The following is a 10,827-nucleotide window of genomic DNA, read 5'->3' as shown; positions in this document are numbered from 1 at the left end:
CAGAATACTGACAGGGGTGGCTGGAGGCACCCGTTGGGAAGTCCCACTCAGTGAAAGAGGAATGGGATCAGGGACCCACTTAAAGAAGCAGTCTGTCCACGTTTTGGTAGAATAGCTACGCTGTGCTGGGGAATCCCTTTTCCCCTGGTCAGCTCGAACTCTTCAATGGCCAAAGGCTGAAACAGCTAAGTCTCCCATACAGCAGAGATGGCAGCTCCCCTCCACCTGGGATCTCCTTCTTATGGAGGTGCAATACCACTACTGGTAGCTGGCTGGAATTCCAAGCTAGTGGATCTCACCTTGTGAGGTGCCATGGAAGTGAAGCCTGCAGGATGTTTCTGCTAGCCTCTTGGATTCAGCCTCCTACCTAGAGGTATGTACAGGGATATAACCTCCCACTTTTCCAGAGCTGCAACTACTTTTTCCAGAATGCCCAAGGACCTAAGGCTCCAAGTTCTCCATGCATGCCTGAGCTGATGCTCTGCCAAGAATCCACATAGCTCCATCTGTCAGACTGAAGGCCCGGATGGAGTGGGTCCACAGGGATATCTCCTGACCTGAAGGTTGCTAAGATCCATGGGAGAAGCATGGTTTCCTGGGGTCACACATTCACTCACAACTTCCCTGGGCGAGGGGCAGTTTCCCTGGCTCCATGTTGCTCCTGGATGGGCCATTGTCCTGTCTTGTTTTCTTTATTCTCTGTGGGTCAAGTAGTTTCCTTGATTAGCCCCAGTGTGAGTACCTAGATGTCTCAGTTGAAGGTGCTGTGTTTACTTGCCCCTTCTGTTTCACTTAATGAGAGCCATGCACACTAGTTGCTTCTTGTCAGTCATCTTTGCCACTCCCCCTCTTTTTCTTTATTAGTCTTGCTAGTGGTCTTTCTATCTTATTATTTTTTTCAAAGAACCAACCCTTAGATTCATGATCCTTTGTGTGTTTTTTTCATGTATCAATTTCCTTCAATTCAGCTCTGATTTTGGTTATTTCCGCTGCTAGCTTTTGGGTTGGTTTGCTCTTGTTTTTCTAGTTCCTCTAGGTGTGATGTTAGATTGTTAACTTGTGATCTTTTTCAGATTTTAATGTGGGCGTTTAATGCTATAAACTTCCCTCTTACCATTGTTTTGACTGTGTCCCAGACATTCTGGTATGTTATATCTTTGTTCTCATTAGTTTCAAAGAATTAATTGATTTCTAACTTAATTGGATTATCTACCCAAATGTCATTCAGGAGCAAGTTGTTTACTTTCCATGTAACTGTATGGATTTGTGTGATTTTGTTAGTATTGATGTCTATTTTTATTGCACTGTGGTCCAAGAGTGTGTTTGGTGTAATTTTAATTTTTATAATTTGCTTTGGATAGTCTTCTTTTTACTTTTAAGTTTAGGGGTACAAGTGTAGGTTTGTTACATAGGTAAACTTGTATCATGGGGGTTTGTTGTACAGATTATTTTATCAACCATGTATGAAGCCTAGTACCATTAGTTATTTTTCCTAATCCCCTCCCTCCTCTCACTGTCCTCCCTCCAAATGGCTCCAGTGTGTGCTGTTCCCCTCTATGTGTCCATTGTGCTCTCATCATTTAGCTCCTACTAATAGGTAACAACAACAAAAAAAAGAGCCTGGATAGCCAAGGCAATCCTATGCAACAAGAACAAAGCTGGAGACATCATGCTACCTGACTTCAAGCTATACTACAGGGCTACAGTGACCAAAACAGCATGATACTGATACAAAAACAGACACACAGACAAACAGAACAGAATAGAGAGCCCAGAAATAAGGCCATACGCCTACAATCATCTGATATTTGACAAAGCTGACAAAAACAAACAATGTGGAAAGAACTTCTTATTCAATAAATGGTGCTGGGATAACTGGTTAGCCATATGCAGAAAATTGAAGCTGGACCCCTTTCTTACACCATACACAAAAATCACCTCGAGATGAATTGAAGACTTAAATGTAAAACCCAAAACTATGAAAACTCTGGAAGACAACCTAGGCAATAACATTCAGGACACAGGCACGTGCAAACATTTCATGACAAAGATGCCCAAAGCAATTGTGATGAAAGCAAAAATTGACAAATAGGATCTAATTAAACTAAAGAGTTTCTGCACAGCAAAAGAAAATATCAACAGAATAAACAGAAAACCTACAGAATGAAATAAAATTTTTGCAAACTATGCATCCAACAAAAGTCTAATATCCAGCCTCTATAAGAAACCTAAACAAATTTACAAGTAAAAAACAAACAACTTCATTAAAAAGTAGGCAAAAAATATGAACAGAGACTTTTCAAAAGAAGACATACATGCAGCCAACAATCATATGGAAAAAAGCTCAACACCACTGATCATTAGAGAAATGCAAATCAAAACCACAGTGAGATACCATCTTATACCAGTAAGAAAGGCTATTATAAGAAAGTCAAAAAATAAGAGACGCTGGTGGGGTTGTGGAAAAAAAGGAACACTTCTACACTGTTGGTGGGAGTGTAAATTAGTTCAACCATTGTGGAAGACAGCTGGCAATTCCTCAAAGACCTAAAGACAGAAATACCATTTGACCCAGCAATTTCAGTACTTGATTGTTTTATGTCTGATTGTGTGGTCTATTTTAGAGTATGTGAATGTGCAGATAACAATAATATATATTCTGTTATTTTGGGATGGAGAGTTAAAATAAATGCTACCTGCCTTAATAACAGCTACTAGTCAATGGTCACTTATTTACCTATTAATTGTCAAATATTTTCCTTATAATCTCTTATTTAGCACTCATAATATATATATATGTGTGTGTGTGTATATGTGTGTGTGTGTGTGTGGATATATATATGTATATGTGTGTGTGTGTGTATATGTGTGTGTGTGTAGTATATATGTACAAGAGAGGGGATGAAAAGAGAGGAGGGGGAAAGGAGATGAGGTTAAGCTTGGAGGGGAGTGGAGGAGGGAAATCATAAAAAGTTCCAACTGGATCAGGGATGAAATGCAGTCTAAATTCTGATATCAGACTTATCCTACAGGACTATTAAATAGTAGTAGGCAATTTACACTTAGAAATACATACAAGATTAAGGGCAGGGAGATTGATTTGGCCTTACTTAGCTTCACAGTTCCTGGCTGGAGTGATGAGAAAGGACATTGTTTTGATTAAAGCTCCTGAGAAAAGGGACTACCAGTCCAAACATCAAAGACTAATGAGAATCAGAGAGCTCAAACTGCCACCAGCCTCTAGCAAACCTGTGGATCTATATATCACATAATATATATTATATGTCACATTTCTCTTTTTTATTTAAAAATTTTATCTTAAATTTTTGTGGGTACACAGTAGGTGTGTATATTTATGGGGTACATTAGATACTTTGGTTCGAGTATTACATCATGGAAAATAGGGTATCCATTTCTTCAAGCATTTATCCTTTGTATAACAAAATATCTAAGTACATACTTTTAGTTATTTTTTAAATGTGTAATTACATTATTATTGACTATAGTCACCCTGTTAAGAGATCAAATAGTAGGTTTTATTCATTCTTTCTATTTTTTTGTACCCATTAACAATCCTCACCTCCCCCTCAACCACCACTACATTTTGCAGCCTCTGATAACCGTCCTTCTACTCTCTATCTCCATAAGTTCAATTGTTTTGATTTTTAGGTTCCACAAATAAGTGAAAACACACAATGATTGTCTTTCTGTTCCTTATTTCATTTAACAGAATGACCTCTAGTTCCATCCATGTTATTGCAATTACTGGGTCCCATTCCTTTTTATGGCTGCATTGTACTCCATTGTGTATGTGTACCATGTTTTCTTTACCCAATGGACACAGATTTCTTCCAAATCTTGGCTATTGTGAACAGTGCTGCAAGAAGTATAGAAGTGCAGATATCTCTGCAGTATGCTGCTTTCCTTTCTTTTGTGTATGTACACAGTAGCGAGATGCTGCATGATTCAGTAGCTCTATTTTTAGTTCTTTGAAGAACTTCCATACTGTTCTCCAAAGTGGTTGTATTAATTTACATTTCCACCAACAGTGTACGAGGATTCCCTTTTTTCCACTTCCTCACAACATTTGTTATTGCCTGTTTTTGCATATAAGCCATTTTACACTGGGGTGAGATGATATCTCACTGTAGTTCTGATGTACATTTCTCTGATGATCAATGATGTTGAACACCTTTTCATATGCCTGTTGCCATTTGTATGTCATCTTTTGAGCAATATCTTTTCACATCTTTTGCCCATTTTGGGATTTTGGGATAGAATTATTAGTTTTTTTCCCCATAGAGTTGTTTGAGTTTGGGAAGTTTGCAAATATTTTCTCCAGTTCTGTGGGTTGACCCTTCACTTTGTTTATTGTATCCTTTGCTGTGCGGAAGCTTTTGAACTTCATGTGATACCATTTGGCCACTTTTACTTGGTTACCTGTGCTTGTGAGGTATTACTCAATAAATTTGTGCTTAGAGCAATGACCTGGAAATGTTTGTATATTGATATTGTGTCTGTAACTTTACTGAATTTGTTTAATAATTCTAATAGTTATTTTGTGCTATCTTTAGATTTTTCCAAATATAAGATTGTATTATCTGAAAACAAAAATAATTTGACTTCTTCCTTTCCAATTTGGATGCCCTTTGTTTCTTTCTCTTGTCTGATGGCTCTAGCTGGGACTTTGAAATCTATGTTAAATGACAGTGGTGAAAGTGGGCATCCTTTTTATGTCCCAGATCTTAGAAGAAACGCTTTCATCTTTTCCCCACTCAATGTGATTCTAGCTGTGGGTGTGTGTGTCATATATGACTTTTATTATGTTGAGGTATGTTACTTTTTTTTTTTTTTTAAATCGGGAGAAGGTTATGTGACCTCTCTGTGTGTGTGTGTGTGTTTTTCTTTTTTGTTTGTTTGTTTTTTGAGATGGAGTCTCACTCTGTTGCCAGGCTAGAGTGCAGTGGCGCCATCTCGGCTCACTGCAACCTCTGCCTCCCGGGTTCAAGCGATTCTCCTGCCTCAGCCTCCCGAGTAGCTGGGACTACAGGCGCGTGCCACCATGCCCAGCTAATTTTTTGGACTTTTAGTAGAGACGGGGTTTCACCTTGTTGGCCAGGACGGTCTCGATCTCTTGACCTCGTGATCCGCCCGCCTCGGCCTCCCAAAGTGCTGGGATTACAGGCGTGAGCCGCTGCGCCCAGACGACATCTCTTTATTGGTTCAGTCTATTCCGGGCTCAGTGGCAGCCCCAGGTCCAGGGGGTCTGTGGTTGGAGGTCTCTGGACAGTCAGGGGCAGCATCAGCAGAGACCCCGGGTGTCAGAGGGCTGTGGGAGTAGCAGCACTGGTCCCCGCATTGACAGGTGCCCTCCTTAACCCTTTTATTTATTTATTTATTTATTTTTTTTTTTCAGACGGAGTCTCACTCTGTCACCCAGGCTGGAGTGCAGTGGCGTGATCTTGGCTCACTGCAAGCTCCGCCTCCCGGGTTTACGCCATTCTCCTGCCTCAGCCTCCCAAATAGCTGGGACCACAGGCGCCCGCCACCACGCCCGGCTAATTTTTTTGTATTTTTAGTAGAGACGAGGTTTCGCCGTGTTAGCCAGGATGGTCTCTAATTCCTGACCTCGTGATCCGCCCGCCTTGGCCTCCCAAAGTGCTGGGATTACAGGCGTGAGCCACCGCGCCCCGCCCCCCTCCTTAACCCTTTTGCAAGGAAATGTCTTGAGCAGGGCAGCTCGCTGGGCCCTGTCCTCAGGCGGCTCCTTCCGCTCCTTAGGAAGCAGCCTGCGTCTCTCCTCCATAGCTTCGCCGGCAGCCTTGCTCCCTGGCCAGGCATGAGGCCTCGGGCCCCAGTTTGCTTCCGGGTTGGCCCGGAAGCGCTGGAGTCGTCGCTGGCGGGAGCTGGGGTTGGCATCTTCCCGGATGGTGAAGTTGCCCTGCAGCCTGGGCTCCACACTGAGAATGCCGGACGCTGGGCTGGTCTCTTGAGAGTCGCTCCTGTTTCACTGGACATTCTTTCTTCCAGCAGCGCGTGATGTTTCAGAGGGCAGAGGCGGGGCATACGTCTTCACAGCGTTCTTACAGGCGTGGGAGAGCGAAACCCGGAAGTGAGCGTGGAGGAGGGCCGACCGCAACAACAGGAGGCTGGGCGTGTTGCAGAGGATGGTGCTGCTCAGCTGGTCCAGGGTGTAGTACAGAGGCACCTCCGGGAGCTCCTCAGTCATGACTCTCAGGACCCTCTGGCATCCGCTCCGAGGTGTGGAAGTGGCCGGGGTTAGCACTCACAGCCTCTAGGACACAGCCCACGAAATCCAAGTCATGGATGGCCTCTGCCCACATGGAGCAACCAGGCTGGTGTCGCTGCCCACAGTGTTCACACTCGGGGTCACGGGGGGAACACAGGCTGCAGAGAACTTGACCCGGCCGCGGGGGACTCCTGACGCTTTGCCGAGGCGCTGAAGATGGAAGGCCCGGCAGCCCACACACTGGAACACCAGCGCCTGCTTGCTGGCTGAGGCCTTAACCTTGGGCTGGCCGGTGAAGACACGTACAAAAACACGCACGTGGAAGTCGGCGCTGATGCTAAGCAGCGGCACCAGGAAGCGCTGGTAACAGTTGGCGCGGAGGTCCAGGCTGTGCAGGACGATTCTCAGGGCCATCTCGTGGCAGGCCCGGCTCTTGAGGGCCATGGCACCGAACTTGCTGTAACACATCTCCCCGCTGTTCTGCGCCAACACCGCCATGTCCGTGCAGGTCACGCACAGCAACTCTCCTTCACTCACAGCCTGCACAGCTGCATCCAGGAAGGGCGCAGGACTGCCATAGGGGTCCAGATGGATGACGTCGAACCTCTCCGACACCCTCTGGTGCTGGTACATCAGCATCCAGGCATCTACTTGGCTGGGCTGTACCAGGTGGGCCACGTCATTGAGCTGCACATTCCAGCGTATGAGATCCACAGCCCGGACAGAGGCATCGTTTGCAACCACAGATCTGAGCCCAGGCACCTCTAGGGCAAATCGAATGGAACGTAGGCCCGAAGCTGCCAGGCCTTCCAGCACTTGCAGGCCTTCCTCACAGATCTCCCACACGGTCGCTGTCTCCTGAGGCCAGGTTTTCACTCTCTTTCGGTTCAACCTTTTCCTCCTCTTGCTTTCACAAGTCCACGACAGCCTTTTGTGTATCCTTCTCTCCTGGCACCTTGATCTGGATTCCTTTGGCCCCAAGCTGAATGCGAGCAAACTGGATGATCACAGCACATGTCGTGTCCCGATTGAATTCCTGCACAAGGTTATAAAAGACCTCGTTGGCGCTGGGATTTTGGCAGCCCCCTCAGTGACTGTCGTCTGCTGGACTTCACGTGGGCGCTGTTCTCCGCAGGGACCGGTGCCGCTCTCCATCACTGCTGGATTCGGCAGCGCTGGGGACTGCCCCTCGATAAACCCGGCTCTTCTCTCGTAACCACAGAAAACTGAATTAGTCAAGGTGTACGTTTCTCGAATTAGGACCTGGGCGCCACCATGTTGCCACAGTCCAGGTATGTTACTTCTAGTCCCAGTCTTTTGAGGGTTTTTTTTTTTAAATCATGAATGGATATTAAATTCTATCAAATAATTTTTCAGCCTCAATTTACATAATCATATGGTTTTTCTCCTTCATTCTGCTGATTTGATGTATCACGTTGATTGATTTTCATATGGTAAACCATCCGTGTATCACAAAGATAAGTCCCAGTTGGTCATGATTAATGATGTTTTTAATGTATTGTCGAATTATGTTTGCTAGTATTTTGTTGAGGATTTTTGCATCCACATATATCAGAAGTATTGGTCTATAGTTTATTTATTTATTTTTGATGTGTCTTTGTCTAGTTTTGGTATCAGTGTAATATTGGCCTTACAAAATGCATTTGAAAGTATTCTCTCCTCCTCTATTTTTTTTTGGAATAATTTGAGTCGGATTGGTGTTAGTTCTTCTTTAAATGTTTGGTGGAATTCAACAGTGAAGCCACTGGGTCCTGGGCTTTCATTACTGGAAATGGTCTGTTCAAATTTTGGATGTCTTCCTGATTTAATCTTGGTGGGTTGTTCCTGTCTAGGAATTTGACCATTTTTTCTAGATTTTTCAACTTATTGGCATATACTGGCATATAGTAGCCACTAATGATCCTCTGAATTTCTGCAGTATCAGTTGCAGTATTGCCTTTGTCATTTCTGATTTTATTTATTTAGATCTTCTCTCTTTTTTTTTTCTTAGTCTGGTTAAAGGTTTGTCAATTTTGTTTAACTTTTCAAAAAACCAACTTTTTGTTTCAATTTCATTTATTTCTGCTCTGATCTTTATTATTTCTTTTCCTCTGCTAATTTTGAAGTTAGTTCACTATTGCTTTTCTAGTTCTTTAAGATGCATCCTTAGATTTTTTATTTGAAGTTTTTCTTCTTTTCTGATATAGGTTCTGATAGCTATAAACTTCTCTCAGTATTAAATATGGGATTACTTTTTAATTTCTTTTTCACATTGTTCACTGTTGACATATAGCAATGCTACTGATGTTTGCATAGTAATCTTGTATCTTCAACTTTACTGAATTTGTTTTATAATTCCAATAGTTATTTTGTGGAGTCTTTAGATATTTCCAAATATAAGATTATATCATCTGCAAACAAGGATACATAGACCAAGGATGCTTTTGCTGCATCCCATAGATTTTAGTGTGTTGTATGTTCAATGTCACTTGTTTCAAGGAGTTTTTCAATCTGCTTCTTAATTTTTTTATTGACCCACTGATAATTCAGGAGCATATTGTTCAATTTCCATGTGTTTGTATAGTTTCCAAAAATTTCTCTTATTATTGATTTCTAGTTTTATTCCATTGTGGTCAGAGAAGATGCTTGATATAATTTCAATTGTTTAAGACGTGTTTTGTGACCTAACATATGGTCTGTCCTTGAGAATGATCAATGTGCTGAGGGAAAAAAAAAAGGAATATTCTGCAGCCATTGGATGAAATGTTTTGTAAATATCCGTTAGATCCATTTGGTCTATAGTGCAAGTAAGTCTAACGTATCTTTTGTTTATTTTCTGTCTGGAAGATATGTCCAATGAAGAAAGTGTGGTGTTGAAGTATGCAGCTCTAATTGTATTGGAGTCTATCTCTTACTTTAGCTCTAATAATACTTGCTGCATCTACCTGGGGACTCCTTTATTCAGTGCATATGTATTTAAAGTTGTTATATCCTCTTGCTGAATTGACTCCTTTATTATTATATAGTGTTCCTCTTTGTCTCTTATTATAGATTTTGTCTTGAAATCTGTTTTCTGTGATATAAGTATAGCTACTCTTTCACTTTCTTTTTTGGTTTCCATTTGCATGGAATATCTTTTTCTACCCTTTTATTTTTAGCATATGTGTGCCTTTGTAGGTGAACTATATTTTTCTTAGGCCACAGGTGAATGAGTCTTACTTTTTTAATTCATTCAGCCAGTGTATGTTTTTTGATTGGAAATTTTAGTTCTTGTCTTTTGATTGGAGAGTTTAGTACAGTTATATTCAGTGTTATTATTGGTAAGTAAGAACTTACTCTTGCCATTTTGTTATTTGTTTTCTGGCTTTTTTATTGTTTTCTCTTCCTTCTTTCCTTTCTTTTTTTTGTGAAGGTGATTTTCTCTGGTGATATGATTCAATTTCTTGATTTTCATTTTTGGTGTGTCTGTTGTAAGCTTTTTGGTTTGAGGTTACAATGAGGCTTGGAAATACTGTCTTGTAACCCATTATCTTAAGCTGATAATAATTTAACGCTGTTTGTGTGGACAAACAATCAAACCAGCAAGCAAAAAGAAAACTCATAAAAACTATGCCTTAACTTTGTTACCTACTTTTTAACCTTTTGTACTTACTGTTTGCATCTTATTGTGTTATCTATGCCTGCAAAGATTGTTGTCATTATTATTTTTGACTGTTTCATAGTTTAGTCTTTCTACTAAGGATAAGAATAGTTTACATACCACATTTACAGTGTTATAATATTCTGTGTTTTTCTGTTTAGTTACTATTACCAGTGGGTTTTGCGCCTTCAGATGATTTGTTATTTCTCATTAACATCTTTTTATTTTTGAATGAAGTACTCCATTAAGTGTTTCTTGTGGGATAGGTCTGGTGTGGCTGAAATCCCTCATCTTTTGTTTGTCTAAGAAAGTCTTTATTTCTCCTTCATGTTTGAAGGTTATTTTTACCAGATATATTATTCTAGGGTAAAAGTATTTTCCTTCAGCACTTTAAATATGCCATGCCATTCTCTTCCAGCTTATAAGATTTCCACTGAGATGTCCAGAAGTATTAGAGCTCCGCTGCGTGTTTTGTTTCTTTTCTTTTGCTGCTTTTAGGATCCTTTCTCCATCCTTGACCTTTGGGAGTTTGGTTGTTAAATGCCTTGAGGTAATCATCTTTGGGTTAAATCTGCTTGATGCTCTATAACCTTTTTGTACTTGGATATTAACATCTTTCTCTAAGTTTAAGAATTCTCTCTTATTGTCACTTTGAATAATATTTCTACTTCTAACTCAATCTCTACCACCTCTTTAAGGCTGTTAGCTCTAATTTTCCCCTTTGAAGTTATTTTCTAGATCCTGTAGGTGTGCTTCCTTGTTTTTTATTTTTATTTTTTTTGGTTTTTATCTTCTTACTGTGTATTTTCAAATAGCCTATCTTTAAGCTCACTAATTCTTTCTTCTGCTTGAAGAATTCTGCTATTTAAAAAATGTAATGCACTCTTTAGTATGCCTATTGCATTTCTCAGCTCCAAATTTTCTGCTTTCTGCTTTT

The 10,827-nt window shown here is 41.1% G+C and overlaps 1 pseudogene; it reads right to left on the bottom strand.

Moving 5' to 3' along the window:
- Nucleotides 1-5,223: 5,223 nt before the first annotated feature.
- Nucleotides 5,224-7,420, bottom strand: LOC100461111 (tRNA (guanine(26)-N(2))-dimethyltransferase-like; annotated as a pseudogene).
- Between the last annotated feature and the right edge of the window lie 3,407 nt (nucleotides 7,421-10,827).

The sequence above is a fragment of the Pongo abelii genome, chromosome X (genome assembly GCF_028885655.2).
Source record: "Pongo abelii isolate AG06213 chromosome X, NHGRI_mPonAbe1-v2.0_pri, whole genome shotgun sequence".
NCBI lineage: Eukaryota > Metazoa > Chordata > Mammalia > Primates > Hominidae > Pongo > Pongo abelii.
This window is presented reverse-complemented; position numbering and strand designations above follow the sequence as displayed.